A 19516-nucleotide genomic window follows, 5' to 3' on the forward strand; every position below is an offset into this window, starting at 1 on the left:
GATCATTACAGCCAAACAGTTCCATTTTTGTTTAATCTGACCAGAGAACACACCGCCAAAAGGCTAGGTCTTCGTCCTGGTGATCACCTGCAAACTTCATTCTGGCTTTTTTATACCGGTCTTGGAGTAGGGGCTTCTTCCTTGCGCAACAGCCTTTCAGGCCATGATGATGTAGGATTCTCTTAATGGTGGATGTAGATACTTTGATACCTGATGCCTCCAACTCCTATGAATTCCTATGCCTGTTGAAATTGGGTCAGAATGTACAGAAATTAATGTTTTTAAGGGCTGAGTGTCTGTTGCGGTTATTTGTAACCGCTGTATAGGTATGGGGCATGCCCCACCAAGGCATAACTTGGCTGGATACCTGCCATCCAAATGTAAGTTAGCCTGTGCAGTGTGCTGATATGGTGGTTAACTCATGCAGTGTACTCATGGAGTTTAGCTTGTGCAGTGTGCTGATATGGTGGTTAGTCTGTGCAGTGTATTCATATGTAAGTTAGCATGTGCAGTGTGCTTATATGGTGATTAGCCTGTGCAGTGTGCTTATATGGTGATTAGCCCATGCAGTGTGCTCATATGGAGGTTAGCCTGTGTAGTGTGCTCACATGGTGGTTAGCCTGTACAGTGTATTCATATGTAAGTTAGCCTGTTCTGTGTGCTGATATGGTGGTTAGCCTGTGCAGTGTACTCTTATGGTGGTTAGCCTGTGCAGTGTGCTCATATGGAGGTTAGCCTGTTCAGTGTACTCATATGGTGGTTAGCCTGTGCAGTGTACTCACATAGTGGTTAGCCTGTGAAGTGTATTCAAATGTCAGTTGGCCTGTGCAGTGTACTCATATGGTGGTTAGCCTGCGCAGTGTGCTCATATGGAGGTTAGCCTGTTCAGTGTACTCACAAAGCGGTTAGCCCGTGCAGTATGCTCATATGGAGGTTAGCCTGTGCAGTGTACTCATATGGTGGTTAGCCTGGCAGTGTACTCACATAGTGGTTAGCCTGTGCAGTGTATTCAAATGTCAGTTAGCCTGTGCATTTTGCTGGTGGTTAGCCTGCACAGTGTACTCATATGGTGGTTAGCCTGTGCAGTGTATTCATATGTCAGTTAGCCTGCGCAGTGTGCTCATGTGGTGGTTAGCCTGTACAGTGTACTCATATGTGGTTAGCCTGTGCAGTGTGCTCATATGGAGGTTAACCTGTGCAGTGTACTCATATGGTGGTTAGCCTGTGCAGTGTATTCAAATGTCAGTTAGCATGTGCATTTTGCTCATATGGTGGTTAGCCTGTGCAGTGTGCTCATGTGGTGGTTAGCCTGTACAGTATCTCATATGGAACTTTGCTTGTGCATTGTGCTGATAAGCCAGTTAGCCTGTGCAAGGGTGGTATCCAAATATGGTTGGATTTATCTACTATGGGGACTCGGTGATGACTTGATGACGGTCGGTTACTGTATGTCCTCATATGTAGTATAATCAATGAGTCTTTACTGCTGCCATTTTATGTCATATTGATGTAAAACATGAGATTTCATTTACATTAGTGTTTGAACTGTGAGAACACATTAAATATAGGTTCTGGTGTTATTTGACTCCCTGTTTTTTAGGGATGTTGATGGGGCTGTGATATGGGGAATCTCCGGGTTATAAAGTAAATAACTTTATATCATCTATATTACATACAATCTGAAAGGCTCAACCTCCTTATACATTCTACTTTTTGTAATTCTCCATAAGGTTAAATATTTATATTTAAATATTTAAGTATCCGCATTTCTCTGAATATTCAAAACCTAGTTTGTGGTGATTACGACCCAATAATCATTTCTACAGTGTAATCGATAAACAATTGGACGTCCCTCCCCATATCCATGATTGGACACATTCTGTATACTGTATACAAACACTGATTTAAAATGAACATTCTCGCTTGGTTCTTATAACATAACATAAGATGAGAACAGGCCATTCAGCCCAACACTGCTCGTCTATTCCTACCACTAAACTGTACTTCAGTGGTTCTCAAACTCGGTCCTGGAGGACCCCTGTGTATGCTTGTTTTCATTCCAACCTCTACAGTGATCCCAGAATTTTAACAAGCTGTTAATTTTTCTTAATTATGTGCTTTTCATGCTTTAGAGCTGGGGTCCCCAGTCTTATCCAGAAAGGCCCTTTCTGGAACCCAAGCTCTAAAACATGAAACACATCTAATTAAGAAAAATCAACAGCTTGTTAAAATTCTGGGATTGCTGTTGAGGTTGGAATGAAAACCAGCATACACAGGGGTCCCCCAGGACTGAGTTTGAGAACCACTGCTGTACTTAATGCTTAGTTTACCTAAAAGCTAGATAGTATCTAACACTGTATCAAGCCGGGCCTTGAATACCCCCAGTGTTTCTGCCTCCACTACATGTCCAGGCAAGCTATTCCACACATTGATCACTCTCTGTGTGAAAAAATATTTCCTAATGTTTGTGTGAAATTTACCCTTTGCCAGTTTCCATTTATGCCCCCTCGTTCTGCTAACCGAACTCAACTTGAATAATTTCCTGTAATTCACTTCGTTAATCCCTTTAATAAATAACACTTATCTTTTATACCCAGAATCAATCTGGTTGCCCGTCTTTGGACCTTTTCCAGCACCTCTATATCTTTCTTACAATACTCTAAGTGTGGTCTGACAAGGCTATTGTATAGGGTGAGTATGATCTCCTTAGAGATCATACTCACCCTATACAATACACCTGGCTATGTATCCCAGCATCCTGCTGGCTTTTTTAACTACTACAGCACACTGACCAGACCCTGATAGGTTTTGATCAACTATTACTCCCAAGCCTTTTTCTACATATGCACATTCTAATTTTGTACCACCCATAAAGTAATCCTGCTCTATGTTTTTATTCCCCACATGTAGAACTTTACATTTAGTTATATTGGATTTCATTTGCCAGGTTTTTGCTCACTTCTGGATTCATTCTCATTTGGGTCTGTCCTTTAGTTCTGTGGCTTTGTTAACTGAAAAGAGCTGCCTCCAAATAGTTTTTGTTCACTAGCTATGATTGCGTTAAGCAAAATGGAGAAGGGCCTCACACTGGTCTTTGCCTGGGGCCTCCAAATCACTAAAACCGCCCCTGCTGGTACTCATGACCCTTTGTTGAAAAATGAGTGAAGAGAGGCATTTGTAAGGTTATGGACCTGTATGACAGTGTTAGACTTATAACACACGAGGAGTTAAAGCAAATATTATATACATAAAAATTATTATAATAATTCAGATATTTACAGAAACATTTTATTGCAAAAACACAGGACTTCTTGCTAAAAAAGCCACTTTTCTCTCCTTTAGAAAAGGCGATGAAAAACAATATATATCTGTCTGAAAGTTCAAGTCTCATTTATCAATACAAGATTTAGGTCTCTACATTCGTCGCAAAGCAGTGGTAAAACAAACGCGAGTTTGCTGATCGTTTCAGACCAGCAAAGTTGTCCGGTCTGGTTCTCACATTGTTTAAATAGCAAATGAACTTGCCCCCATGTGGGCAGATTGGTCTTAAGATGAGGTGTGTTCAGGTGCATTTTTGGTGAATTACTATTTTGATACAGCCAATAAGACATGCTAAGACAAAAACTTGAATTTAAAATCTTAAGTCATGTCACAGTTGTTTCATTGTTTTTTTAAAAGCACATTATTAAGATAGTAATATGCACCTACGTAGCCAGGTGCATAACGCACATACACACATCTGTCTGTTATGCAAGCAGGGGCATGCACAAACATGCATAAAAATATTAATATTACAATGTGAAATAATTATTATTGTGTATATCAAAAAATACACAACGTGCCATTATGGTTAGTCATTATACTGATCTGAATTAGATAATTGCAGTAATGATGAATAAAATTGGCTAAATATTTGATCAATCATGGCAATACACATATGTAGTTAAACATATTTGTGAGGATTAGGGTGTGTCAAAACCCGGTAAAAACTGTAAAGATCATGAAGATCAAATGTTTGCACTCATGGCGGAGGACTTTTGTGCCACATTCTTACAAGAATTGGTGCATCCACTCATATATTCTTTATTTGCACAGCGTTATGGAGTACTTGATTGGTCAAAGGATTGGGAGACGATTAAGGCGAGGGTCCGTCGGCCAAGGACCACATACCTTTCCCAGAATGCTGCGCATCCCAATAGGCTGTAACAAACATCTTACATCTCCTGATAAGTTGGTGACAAATTCCTGCTGTCTCTATGCACTTCCCATTGCTGTGAAATCAAGTCACGGTGGCACTACATTTTTTTCCCAAGTGGGTTGTTCCAGCATCCACTAAGCTCAGTTGGAGGCATATCCAAATCTGCTGTATAAGTTCAGCATTACATGTATTTGCCTCAAGCCTAGTCCAACATGCAAATGAATATATAGAATTCCCCATAACACCTGCCAGTCAAGAACTGGTAAAAGAGGAGTTCAATGCAAACTTTGGATTCCCTGGGGTTCTCGGTGACAACGACTGTGTACACATCAGAGGAGGCTGGTCCATAGAGGCAGAGGAGGTTGCTCCACCTCTATTTTTGAGAGGCAAGAGGGAGATCAAAATATAAAAAAGAGTAATTGGTTGAAATAAACCATTACCAAATCTCAGTATCATTTCTAAAAAAAAATTTTTATCTCTTCTTTGGAAAAAATCCATTATTGAAATTCTGATTAAAATGCTTCAACAGCGACACCTGCAGGGCAGGCAAGAGGGGAAAGGGCAGTCTGTGTGAAGTGGTGGTGGGGGGCAGAGGAGGACGGGCTCCTGCTGTCCTCTTTAGGGCAGGATCTCTTATATCAATTTAATGTACTTCATTTTTTTTCATGCTAATCTGTTATTGGCCAAAACACGTAATGATGCTCCAAGGGAGGACATCCTCCCTAACCAATCAACAACCAGAATACAATATTGACATTGCGTTGGTCCAATGATAATTTCCAAATTTCATCTTCAATTCTCTACCAGTGTATTGTATTATAATGTGCAAATTGCGAACTACTTTTAAAATACATCACTAAAAAAATTACATTTTATTTAAGCCTTTTCAACCTGAGGAAACTGGTCTATAGAGGCAGAGGAGGTCCAAATTTCCTTTTTTCAGATTTACATTTCCCTTTTTTAATGAGCAGTAGCTAGCTACTTGCGTTAGCCAATGCAACAGTTAGCTTGTTGTAGCAGACCTGAAGGACTGAGCTAATGGTGAGAATGGATTTTGAGGAGAGTGGTGCTGCTATTGCTAACGAGGCAATTAACGGCAGCATGAGTGAGGGGGTCACAGAGAAGCATGGATGCAGACGCAGAGAGTGGGATGGGAAAGAACATCTTGTGGATTGTTTGTTGTCACAGTCATTCCACAGTTTGAATTACACAGCAGGTGAGGATCAAGTCTGCTGGACGACCAGCTCCACAACCATGATCAAAAATGCTAATTCTAGTGACACATTATGCACACACAAGGTTCATTCCCATCCAGAGCCCGCAGTGATTAGATGTGTCTTTCCCTCTCGTTCACCTAGCCCCTTTTTTATATTCATTCTTTGTGTTGTAATATATGTAAGGAATAAACCACGACGGGCTGTCCCATTATTGGAAAATAATGTAGGGTCGCTTAACCAGCCCCAAAGTAGGCTACATTATTTTCCAACTTTGGGACAGCCAGGAGGGGTTTATTCCACTTATACAACGGGTTACCAACAATATGGTTATATTTATTGATTTTTATCAATTTAATCAGCTGAAAGTGAAATATTTTTCCGCGGGTGTTTGGGCATATTATTTTACCATTGTCAAGAAAAACTCTGGTTGGTAGTTCCATTTGCACCTTTGTTAAGCAAAAACTTCTGGTCGTTAATTCTATGAAAACAATGCCTCTATCTAAAAATAGTTCCTTCTCATTTTATACCATACAGTTAGCACCAATTTAGGTCATTTTTGTCATTACATTATTTAAAGTTACAATCTCGAAGATTTCCGTTTCATTCTCTTTGGCGGTACCAATGGCGAGAAGCGGTAATTGCAGGTGTGTTTTTGGACCTCACTTCCCATAGATCCAACCGGATCAAACCAGTGTTGCCTGTGTGACGTCAGTCAGTTGGCACCTGGGCCACGCCAACTATAACACTTACTATTTACTGAATAAAAAATTGTTGTTATAAAAGTAACGTTATGTACATACTCATTCATTGTCTAACATTAGGCTAATTTAAGCTGTCTTTACACTGCGGAGCCGGGTTAAAATGCTGTAGCAGACCTGGGGTAGAATTAGTGATGATCAATTTCCACAAACGTTCTTTATCCACCTTTTGCCCGGTATGAACATCTTTACACTGCAGAGAAGAATTCGCGGGATTCGCTGTGGCTCGTGCAATTATGTGTCTCGTGCACAATAAACAGTCTTTTTCGTGAATGATTGTTGTCTGATATTTTTTAAACAACTGCCTTGCAAAACGTTACCCCTGGTGTTTCTGGTTTTGCTAGCTAAACTGTTCGAGGATAAAGCTGAGCTGGGTGTTAAATTAGCAATCAGAAGAATAAAACAAAAACAAAGGAGATTTCATCAAAAAAGGGCATCAAGGCTGAAGGAACACATGAGGAAGCGTAATAAAATAATAATAATGCTAATCCATACTGCCGTATTCTTTTATTTAGTTTTCTCCGGCTTGACATTTTTACACAGAAATCAGACCCGGCTCTGCTCCACCTATACCCCGGCTTTATTCCGATCATTATAATATATTGATGAATTTGATGGCAATGTAAATAACGGTAACGTTAAGGTCAGTTCAGATCAATGATTTGCAACGAGACGGAACGGTTTTAGAATGTTGCAGAGAAAATTGCAGCGGTGTGAACTGGTTAGTTGCAGAGCGTCTGAAGCCGTTGCCTGGGGTCTCAAAAGACCCACTTTGTCAAATCGCCAAGTGCAGTTTTAGAACATTTACAATCAGACGTCTTGGAATTTTGCAAGTTGCATCCAGTCTCGTTGCGAACCATTGATCTGAACTGGCGTTTAGTTAGCTACATTGCAACGTTGCAACAAGGTAGCATTGCATTCGAGAGACGGTTTACGAGGTCGGTACCGGTTGGTAGCATTAGCTAGCATTTTTTATAATTGTTAGCTGACATTAGATTGTGTTAATTACATTAGCTAGCTAGCTAACGCAATGTTACCTGATATGGAAGATGGATACTGTGCGCAACGTTGTCTAAACTAATGTTGCCTTTCTTGACATGGTCCGGTAGCTAGCGTTAGCTGTGGAAATAGCTATGTAATTTAGTAACGTTACATTGTCATCAAATGTAATACGAAATCTACATAAAAATAATATGACCTCTCATGTTACACAAAAACTTTTTAGGGTTCCATAACCCTCCCCCCCCCCCCCCCCCCCGTTATTGTAACGCTAGCAGACACCAGAAAAAACAGTACGCCGCTAACACACAAGTGAGCTGAAGAGCGAGCCTGTTGCGTTAGCTCCGCCTACCCTCTCTGGCGGACCAACCACTGATAGGAAAATGCATCACTAACTGTGCGTCGCTTGTGATTTTTTCCCGGGAATGTCGCCACAGACACCCAGTTCTATAATCATAAATTATTATAATAATACTAATATAAATGAATATAATAATAGGCTCAATCACCATTGTGTTACCTAATTCGGCGATAGATAGTGACTTAACAGACATTTATTTTAATGAAAATCTTCGAGATTATTACTTTAATAAAACTGCATGAAACCATAAGTCAATCAAATTCATCTCCCTAGCACTGTCTTACTTTTTATATAGTGTGGTCACGCAATGTAGACATAACGTTTCTCTAAGACCCTCTGAAACGGGTTTTGAATGCCAGCTAGCTGACAGGTTCGCCGTCACTTGACACCTAGCCAATATTAAAATTATTGATTTTAGGTCATAATGGTCTCACGTCATGATTGTTATCCCGACTAGCTAGCTAGCTAGCTAACTATTGAATTGCATTCGAAACAGCGGTTACTATAAACGCAATTGTTCACAAACATACGGATGAAAATGCGTCCCGTAGCCATGAGTTAAATGCGGAACGCCTGTCCAAATAAGGGACGATTCCGATTTGCATGATGACTGGCAACCGTAAATAAAGCTAGCAACAGTAACTAGAAATGTGATTCAACGTTGTCATCAATTGTGAAATTGGACATTTAAAAGGGGAGGGGATGTAACAACAATTCAAAAGCGAAAGAATAATGTTGCTGTTTAAACTGCTTTAGAATGCTGGATTTTGTAGCGCATTGATTTTAGAACTGTTAAAATGCCGATACTGAGAAATAATGCCCTTGGACCGATCAGAATCGAGTACTATTCAGCCAAGCCGTTGTATAAATGATAATATATTCGTTCCTTATGGAAGATGGGGGACAAACTTTGGGTGCATTACTTACCTTAGTTGTATAGTAAGTTTGCATTAGGTTGCTAGTTGGATTATTGCTACATTTGAACATAATAACATAACATAACTTGAACATAAGAAAGTAGAGATAAGTAGCCAACTAGTGTAAAATAACATGACGCCGTGGGTTGGTTTTCTTCCTGTTCTCCACAATTTTTTGAGCCACCAGCTGCCACGGGGTGCACATGCAACTCTACACCCCAGCAGAGAACGTCCAGGTGATTTGCAATGCTACATGCAAAGTTAAGCATGTATTTGCTCATTATTTTGGATCAAGCCATGACTCCTATTGGGATGGCAGGTATGCCATCCCGCCAAGTTACGCCTTGGCGGGGGCATGCCCCATACCTATACAGCACCGAGAGTTTGGCACTTTTCAGGGTTCTCCACAGAAATAACCACAACAGCCACAGACACTCAGCCCTTAAAAACATTCAATTCTGTACATTCTGACCCCATTTCAACAGACAGAATTCATAAACAACTTCACATGTCCACACAATAAAGCCCCAAACTAAGGGGATTTTGCGTTTTCTCCTTCTTCTCTTTTTTCTTCTTCTCATTCTTATTTTTCCTGCCGCCTATCCCACTAACAACATGTCTCCCCATTGGACATTTCACTGACACCAGCCAAATCTTCACCTACACGACCCAATCAAAAACGCGCATACACACACAAAATACCCATACCTTTTTGCTCTGAAACATTTCCAGTTTAAACAGCTAGTCCGCCTGTGGCCTAGTGGGCAAGGTTACAGTCTTGGGAACACGGGATCGTAGGTTCAAGCCCAGCTAGGAACGTGTTTCTTTAACCTGCTTCGACCCTCACTAATAATTGTCTACTACTTATCAATTATTGCTTTTGCACCATATCTACCCGCCGTTCACCGAACGTATACACTGCATTATGACGTACCTTCTGTACGTTCAGTTATTAACCGGCTACAATATTGCTAAGCCATATGGATTCAACGGGAGCTCTTCTGTGCTTACTGGCCTGTGTTCTTCTTTAAAAACACCGGCAGGTTTGCTAATGATATTTCACGCATTGCATAGCTTTGGCATGGTGCTGCACTAACAAAGTCACAGACTGGTAAACATCCGGTTTAAGGCTTGAATCTCGTCTCGCCCTCAGGCAGATCATTTCCTCTTTTACACTAACGTTTTCTTACGCTTATATTTGCTTTACCAAAACTCACTCACGGCCACCCATATGCATTTCATGATGGCAAATGTATTCCTTTTATTAAAAAGTTACACCAGTTCACCACTGTGCCATCCACTAACTATATTTCTTCACTTGGCTACCGTACAAAACCTTCTTATCAGCAAACGCCACGTTTATACATTCATGTTACCTCGCCCTGTTCTCTATCTAGCCACATACAAACAATTACTACGTATGTACGTTCTACAACTCCCCATTAAAACATTACATTTAAAATCATGATTCATTCATAATTATAACTACTAGCACTGAACATGAGAAAAGCTAATCAATACAATAGACTTCACACGTTACTTAACACTCCACTTTAACAATTAATCGTTTATACAGACTGTTATATATACCATTCGCTAAGGAAACTAAGCTCGCTCATGGTCACTTCATTTGCTTCGCACTATAGTCTGTGATCATGTCAACCTTCACTTACATGCCCATTCTGCTAAAAACATATTGTTTCAACTACGCAATTTCATAATTTCGCCTAATTTATCTCACACTGTTGTTATTTTCTCATATGCAAAGCCTGCTGGGACATATGCGTCTGCTCCTATTCTCCACTATCAACTTTTCCGGTTCTAGCTTAACAAAACAGCAAAGATGATTCCTACCTGCAGATAAGCCTATCAAAATGCCTTATAAACCTTACAAACACTAAAAGTGCATCTTCACGAAATAACAGACAACGGAGCAGGACAGAAGGGTACACAAGTTGCGACCTAGGCAACTCTAATTCTACGGGCTTGCTGATTCTTTTGTCAATCAAGGCTCGTTGGATGCCCGTCAAATCCGTGAGTAGCCTACATACACTGGCCATATTTCACCTTTTCTGATGCGTTTACATTCACGCCACCGCACCCTTTGTCACAGCCACTGTTTTACATATATAGAAAACCGAAACTGCTAAACGGTACACGCTCATCAGACTGTACAAATTCACACAAGGATAGCCATAATCCACAACCGTTTCTTACAGGGTCACTTCGCATTTCTCACTCTCGTAATAAAACGCTTTGCAAAAAGAAATGATATCTCATAAAAAACACGTTTTCAACGTACAAAAATGCCAAGTTACTCAAAAGTATTGATATCAAAATGACGCCAAGTTACGGTACTACAAACAATATAGGCTATCTTGCCTCGCCGAAATTACATAACATGTATTTCAAAGCAATGCTACCCAATATTTCCTCAATTCTTTCAAGTCACTTGGCCCTGTGTTTTGTAATCTTACCATATTACAATGTCATGCAAACTTTGTGTCAGATCAAAGTGTCAAATATTTCGTATTGCCTCATGGAACACATTGAAATTCATGTAGAAAACTGCTGGTCAGTCACTACAGGAAGCATATTTCTCCAGAAAACATGTTTATACTTGCTTCTGAACTGAATTTGAGTGAATGTACAAGTGATTGTATATTTGCAACGTACAATAAATACATGTAAATTACATATTGTACATACATACATAGAGAACTTCTTTATCCCCATGGGGACATTTCCCTCGCAGCTTGTTACATTCACATTTACGAACAAACATTTATACCAAGAAACATACAATCATTCACGCAACAGAAAGGCTGGGCACCAAAATACATACATACCAATACAAATTGGACATATAGACGCCTATTCAATCAATCTTGACTGTGAGAAAGCCATCCACACATATGTTTGGCCTGTCCATGTACTGCACGCTTATATACATACAGGGCCAAGTGACTTGAAAGAATTGAAGAAATATTGGGTAGCATTGCTTTGAAATACATCTTATGTAATTTCGGTGAGGCAAGATAGCTTATATTGTTTGTAGTACCGTAACTTGGCGTCATTTTTATATCAATACTTTTGAGTAACTTGGCATTTTTGTACGTTGAAAACGTGTTTTTTATGAGATATATTATACAACTCTGTCATTCTTGCCATCTCCCAGGGGTATCCCTCCTGGAGGGGTGGCTGTTAGGGGACAATGGCTGTCCTTCAAAGACATGGCTGATAACACCTTATATAATGCATATAGCAGTGCATGAATAGTCATTCAAAAAATTTGAAAACTCATGAAAACACACACAGTAATAAAGAGGATGTTTGGAGTGCTGAAATGTGCTTCAGATGTTTGGATAAGTCAGGTGTAATATTATAGTACAGCCCTCAAAAAGACTAATTCAAATTTCACCCTTTTTTAAAATAGTTTTTTAATCACATTGTTTTTAATTACAGTGACCAGGTTTACATAATTTCAGCAATTAGAGCCCCACTAAATTCACCTGTTACTCCATAATTGAACAAAATAATTTTAAACCCTTTGAACAGATGCCAAATCTTGCCAATCATCGCTAATGTATGTAGTGTTCTATTTAAGGGTTTATAATTCCAGGTGTGAACATCACAGAGACTTGAAAAATGGCTTAAATGAACCAAGACACTATTTAGTTTAGTTTATTTTCATCATTTAGGCATAATTAAAGTCCCACAAATCTAGGTGAAAATGCAAAAATCAAGTTTTTCTCCTTTAGTTTGCAATAAAATGCTGAGTTACAAATATTTTTATACACAATTGCATAAAAAAGTCCAATTCCCTGAATCATGAACTCAAGTCAGGAGGGTGATATACGGAACTACTAAATATCTGTGAAATGTAAAATGTAAGCAGTGTAACCTGGTCTCCAAATATATCCAAAATAGCAAAATTGTGCATTGCTGTACATAATAAAATAATCACATATTTCACCACAATTATCAAATAGGAATTATTACCATTTCATCAGTATAGGGGATGGAGGTGTAAGGATTTAGTCATGGTCAGAGGGAGGAAAACAAGTTTATTTATATTTGGTTGCAGGGAGGAAAACAAATTAATCGGACTCCATTAACCTGTAATGTGGATGCTTGTGCAAATACAGGTTTGCATCTACTGCTGCAAGGCATTTATCTAATTGTTCTCTGACACTAAGACCTTCTATCCTAGCAGGCAAAGGTGCTACTCATCTTGCAAGTAATGTTTCTGAACCATGAATAAGTGACTTTAACCTAAAAATATGTTTGTCCACGTACCAAATATATCTATCCGAGGGAGCCTTAAGTACTGTAAGGTTATTCCGTCTGGTTAGCAAAAAATCTAAATATCCCAGAGTATGGCCCCTCTATTATTCATATGAAATAACACTAGGATCTATCTGGACACTGATTCAAACAGCTATCCCGGAGCAGCTGCACTTTCGGCTAGTGAACCTATCAATATGCCCAGGAGGTAATCCGATTATGGTGTTAACTGAGAACCGCATATAAGACCAGTACATTCACTGGTCCTTGCAGAGATGCACATCCGGGTCAGCGGATATGCAAACTATGTAATTTTGATGCACTGAAAAGGGAAAACAGTTTATAATGCCACAATATAACAGTTGGCGATAGTAGTAGTTCAATGATGCCAAAAACATTTTATTTAGAAAGAAAAACAAATGAAGATATTCTATGAGTATAACAAAGACATACAATCTAACAGATGAAGACAAAGAAAAGGAACACAAAGAGATTATTGATGCCCAAAATGCTTGTATGAGAGGACTGTGGTACCAGGAGAACTGTTAAGAAGATTCTCCCCAAATGTTTCTTTGGCCTTAAATGCAATCCTGAGCAAGCCTTCCACTTTACACACTTTCCTATGTATGCCCAAATAAGGTCTGGACAGGAATCCCCATCACCAAGGAACTCCCCCCCTACACCACTCTACTCTCCATCAGGAAGTATACTCCCCTCCCCTGTAGACACAGTGGAACTATTAAAAATCTAGTGACAGTAATACGATACTTTGTACATTGGACGTGGCCTTATGCTTTTATCTGTCATTAGTGGGCTTGCTCGCTCGCTGACAACGCTCGCTCCCACAGAGCTAGGGTTATCACAGACTACCTCCAGAATGTGGGAGTAGAGACAATGGAATGGCCTCCCAACAGCCCAGACTTCAACCCAATTAAACACTTGTGGAATCAGCTCAGGCGTGCTGTACGTGCTAGAGTGACCAACGCAACCACGTTGGCTGACCTGCGACGAATCCTGGTTGAGGAATGAAATGCCATCCCACAGCAACGTGTGGCCAGGCTGGTGACCAGCATGAAGAGGAGGTGCCAGGCTGTTGTGGCTGCGTATGGTTCTTCTACCCGCTACTGTGGCTCCTGACTGTTTGTTCAATGAATAAAGCGTAAAATTACCAATATGTCTTGTTTGTTCCTTGTTACTGATAGAGAGTTCAATCATCCAATCCCCCAAACAACTCAAAAAGAGTCAATACCAAGATGAGAATACACTGTTTGACATTGGCAGGGAAATTTGCCACATTTCACTTGGGACTCCACCCACATATTCAGCTGTGCTGCTCATCCCACAAATGCATGATCCTTACAAATCAGACATCATTGTAAAGGGAAATGAACAGGCTTTCCAATGATATAAGATAAAATGTTAATAATACAGTAACAAGAGATATGATTGACCAAACACAAATTTCCAAACTTTTTTTGAGGAGTATATTTTTGAAATATTTTTGAAATATTCAAAACTTTTTGAAATATTAAACTTTTTGTGAGCAATTTTTGTGGTCACTCCATAGAGGGTCACTGAGGGACGTGTAGTGGAATGCTTTAGTAGGACGCATGCGCAGGTGGTCACTCACTCACTCACGGACGTTTAGTAGGATGCACTTCCAATGGCACAAGATTTTTAAGCACAGCTTTATCGCCTAACGGTACTTTAGCTAACCCTAACATGTTAGCGTTTTGCCTACTTTAGTTAACCTAGTTAGCACGTACGGATGCTATCCTGCACGCATGAGTAGGAGCTACGAACACACAGCTCCAACCACCGATACAGATGTACGAACACACGGAGGACAACAAACAACGCTACAGAGGTGAGGACATGCCATAGCTAGCTAGCTATATAGTTAGCCAAGTTTTACTCATGACACTTTTAGGATACGACTAATCCCTGGAACATAATCGCTACTTGCTGATCCCCGGCGCGCCGTGGGTCTGGATGGTTTCGTGCTTCTTCTGAGCTATGTGCCCTCATTGAAATGCATTGAGGCTTGAGGACAGTGCCAGTTGGAATTTGAAGCAAGCCCACACAGTTCCTTCAAGAATTGTAACCTTTCTAGTTCTCTTAGATACTTTTCTATGGAGGCTCAATGTGGTGGTCTTTCTATAGACCAAACACTCATGTAGGCATACATATCTACCTATAAATATATTTTACTTTCCGCTCCATACATACTTGGGATCATAACCTCTGCATACCATCTCATGACAGCTCAGTGTGCCTGCATGTCTATATATCTCATGCATTTCAATTGATATTATTCACAGACCACCACAATTATAAAATCATCCCCAGTTATTTGCCTGCACATACATACAATGCTTTCTTTCAGTCCATAATGTGGGTAATGGTCAACCATGTTCCTGTGTGCCTGTGGGAGGTTTTTATGACATGAAAACTGACAATGTCCTGGTCATCTGTTTATTCTCGTTCCTGCAGGCCAGAAGTGTTAGTGGAGTTAAAGGTCATGAGACTGTCCCATCTTCAGATTGTGGGACAATTGGCTTTTCAACTGTGTTTACAACCTTCTGATCTTTATGTCTCCACCAGAGTGCAGCCAATGGAATGATCAATGATCAATAGTCACAACTGAACCTTACAGAGGTCCAAAGTCCAAAGAGTAACCTCATTACACAAATAGCCTAAGAAATTGGTTGGTCCATCTCTACACAGTTACAGAGTCCTGCAGATTCGAGGGAGAGTACTAGTGCACAGACTCGCTCCCCAAGTACAACCCCACAGCTCTCAGATCTAAACATGACAGGTGTCAAATTAGTCATGCAGTCTGACACAAAGGAACCTCCATGCTTCAAAGGGGACGGATCTGATAAATACTCAATTCACAAGCAGAGGTGGGTAACCCGGCTTCAAAGAGTAAAAAGACTGACCATGTATTTGCTCCACCAACATGAACTAAACCAGCTGATTACAATAATTAGTTCTATCATGCTGAAGAGTTATGCTAATTAGAATCAGCTGGTTTAGTGAGGTGATGGAGCAAATACATGGTCAGTCTTTTTACTCTTTGAAGCCGGGTTACCCACCTCTGTTCACGAGTGAGAAGAACTCATGGAGGTTTACTTGAGAAAGAGAAGGATTCCAGCTGGTGAGCAGTCTCACAAGATTCAGTCTATGCTTATGGGGAAATCAAGGGACATAATCAAGATCACACTACACAGCAACCCTTCTCTGAAACCTTGTGAGAATCCCAAACTTATCGTTGACATATTAAAGCAACATTTCAGCGAGCTGACTTACTTCTCCATGCCCCTCACCGAGTTTTTATAATACTTTACCTGTAGCTGGGGAAAGTGCTATGGATTATTGGATTTGGTTGAATAAAGCAGTAGATGTGGCAGAAGAATGTTTGAAAAGACATGGCCAAAACATTGAAAATGCCAACCGTGAAGTAACCATGATGTTGGACCCTGCCCTAGCTGGAACATTCAGGTTCAAGACTGCTGAAAAGTGGACTGCAGGTGACACAGGAGCGACTTGACGAGTACCAGAGGGAGGTGAAAGTGCAGCTGCTGATGAAACCCAGCCGATCTGCTACAGCAAGATGTGTCACAGCCCACCACCAGGCAAGCACATCCGACAGCAAGACTCCGCCCTGACAGCTGCTGGTATCAATGACGACGTGGCAGTCTTGTCCACTAGAGTTGACGGCAACTGCTTGCAAAGTCTCATTACTCTTCTGGATCGTGTGTCATATTCCTCTCGTTTCCCATGTTTTTTGTATTCACCTCGTGTACCTTGTTTTTTTCCGCACAATCTTTGTTCTCTTCCACAGAGTAGGCGTGCCCACTGTGACAGCCGTGCACTCTCCAGTTCCCAGCTGATTCCCCTCACCTGGTCACTCAGCATTCCTCACGCTTTTTTCTCTAATTCCCCCAGTATATATTCTCGGTTCTCCCGCTGATCTTCGCCAGATCTTTCTATTTTACTGTCTTACTTACCTGCCCAGGGACTACGGGTGGAAATTAGCAAATTGCTATAACCCAGTACATTACATCTTTCCTTGTTTTATATAAGGTTAATGTTCTTTGTACATTGTCCCTGTTTAAATAAACTAAATAAATAAATAAATAAATAAATCGTACTCCGTGTAGTCGCACGTTTCCTTGGCTCCTGTGTAAGTGTTACTTCATGTAAACACTCTTTATGAATTTTCTCCCAGCCTGTAGCCAGCTCGCCCGCCTGCTTTCCTGCTCCTGTTCTGTGTTCGTGCTTCCCCTTGTTAATCGTTGTCCATCTTTTGTTTCCCCAGCTCTGTCAGTCTTCGTGCATGTCTCTTGTCCCATCTCCTTGTCCGTTGCTATTTTCCCCCCTCCCCAGCCTGCCGGATCCAGCCCACCTTTCGCCGGCCTCCTAGTCCAGTTCCTTCCAGCTAGTCCAGCCCAGCCCAGTCCAGTGACAGTCCCCGCGGGATCCAGTCTGACGTCGCCTCCGCCGCAACTTCCTGTCCAGCCCAGTTCCGTGCCAGCTCTTTGCCGTTACCTGACCTGCATAAGCAGGTCTGTTCTAGTCTCCCTGTCGGCATCAGCCCAAACCAGCATCACCATCCCCGTTACTCCTGTCTGGCTCTGTGGCTTTCTAAAATAAACCTCTCCGTTTACATTCCCAGAAATACCTGTGTCTGAGTCCTGCATTTGTGTCCACCTGTACAGCACCGCATAACATCGTGTTCTGGATCAAAACACACAAGCAGCAAGAGTTAACCAGTCCTTTCCAAAGAAGTACAGAGTTTATAACTCTTCAGACCACTCCACGCACTCCCACTGTAGACAGAATAATCTTTGTCTTAAGTGCTTTAAGCTAGGCCACATCAAGAGACAATGCCATACCCAAGGCTTCAAGCAAGATGAACCAGCTGACAACGCTGTGTATAGGCAGCCGCCGTTAAACGAGTGAACCCACATTCGAAGAGGGGACGTGGGTGAAGATAGGCTTACCCTCAAAGGAGATTATGAAGATTTGGAGGAACAGTATGTGAACATATGTGCAACCATGTCTGCAGATTGTCAGGTGGTGTTTCAGAACGCCCAGAAAGTGCAGCCTTACAGTAAGTTGTTTTATGCCCGTCATCATCAATGGTCGATACCAATTGAAGGGAATGCTCGATTCAGGTTCCATGACCTGCACTTTCAGCGAAGCGGCAGAACAGAAGCTTTTAAAAGCGAATGTTCTCTCTGAGACGCAGTTACTTGAACATATTGTCTTAGTTGGATGTGGAGGGCAACCAGTACACCCAAAGTATGTATATGAAGTAGAGATGAGATTATATGGAATGGATTGCATTGTTCTCGTCTTGGTAGTACCAGGTCAGAGCGACAATCTCATAATTGGTTCAAATGTGATCAAACAGCTGATGTATTGGATGAAAAGCAGTGATGACTACTGGAGGCAGATAGCTCATGAAGACCCACGAACATCTCCAGTGTGTGAACAGCTTCTCGACATGATGGCAAGTCTAGCTCATTGGCGGGGTGGGGAGATGCCCAAGCAGGTTGGCACAGCAAAGTTAACTCAAACCTTACTTCCAAAACAAGAGCATTTAGTCTGGGGCAGACTGCCCAGTGATGCTCCTATGTCACCTGGGAGTACAGTGATTGTTGAGCCCACCACATCAAGATCGATGCCACGGAATGTTATAGAGGGAAGGGTGATCACACCAATGTGGGGAGACCACTGGGTCCCCATGAAGATACTCAACCCAACCGAGAACCCCATCACATTGAAAAGAAATAGCAAACTGGCCGATGTGTCTCCGTGTCTGGCTGTCGAAGACTTCACTGTTTTCCAGGGCTCATGTCAAAAAGAGCGTGAACCCTCAGGGACACCAGTACTAGGCAATGAATGTACAGATAAAGACCTGAAGCAGAGGCTGTCTAACATAGGGTTAGGGCAGCGTTACCCAACCCGTGTGCCGTGGCACTCTAAGGGGCGACGTAGCTCAGGAGGTAAGACCGATTGTCTGGCAGTCGGAGGGTTGCTGGTTCAAACCCCGCCCTGGGCTTGTCGAAGTGTCCTTGAGCAAGACACCTAACCCCTAACTGCTCTGGCGAATGAGAGGCATCAATTGTAAAGCGCTTTGGATAAAAGCGCTATATAAATGCAGTCCATTTACCATTTACCATTTACTCTGGTGTGCCGTCAGGCGAGGTCAGGTGTGCCGCGAGAAAAATCCTTTAAAAAATTTTTTTATGTTGGTGTTTATTTTTTATGCTTTTGAGAGTGGTGTGCCATGAGATTCTGTAAATTTGGAAAGTGTGCCATGGAAGGAAAAAGGTTGGGAAACGCTGGGTTAGGGGGTGTTGATATAGAGTCTTGTCAAGTCAGCAGTTCAGCTAAGCGAGATCTGGTGCAGTTACTGACAGACTACCAAGATGTTTTTTCAAAACACTCACTAGACTGTGGTGAAGCCAAGGGCTTTGTACATCAAATTAGACAGACAAATGTCCATTCCGGCTTCCTTACCGGAGAGTGCCTCAGAAACTAAGGCAAGTCCTGACAGAAATAGAAGAGCAGGGATTCATCAGAAAATCAATTAGTGAGTTTGCATCTCCATTAGTATTGGTATGGAAGAAGGATGGAGAGCTGAATATATACAGATTTCCGATGGTTGAATGCGAGAACCATCAAGGATGCACATCCACTCCCACACCAATCCAGCTGCCTAGCTGCACTCGAGGGCAATACTTACTTCAGCACTATGGACTTAA

Source organism: Anguilla rostrata, chromosome 2, assembly GCF_018555375.3.
Source record: "Anguilla rostrata isolate EN2019 chromosome 2, ASM1855537v3, whole genome shotgun sequence".
NCBI classification, from domain to species: Eukaryota; Metazoa; Chordata; class Actinopteri; order Anguilliformes; family Anguillidae; genus Anguilla; species Anguilla rostrata.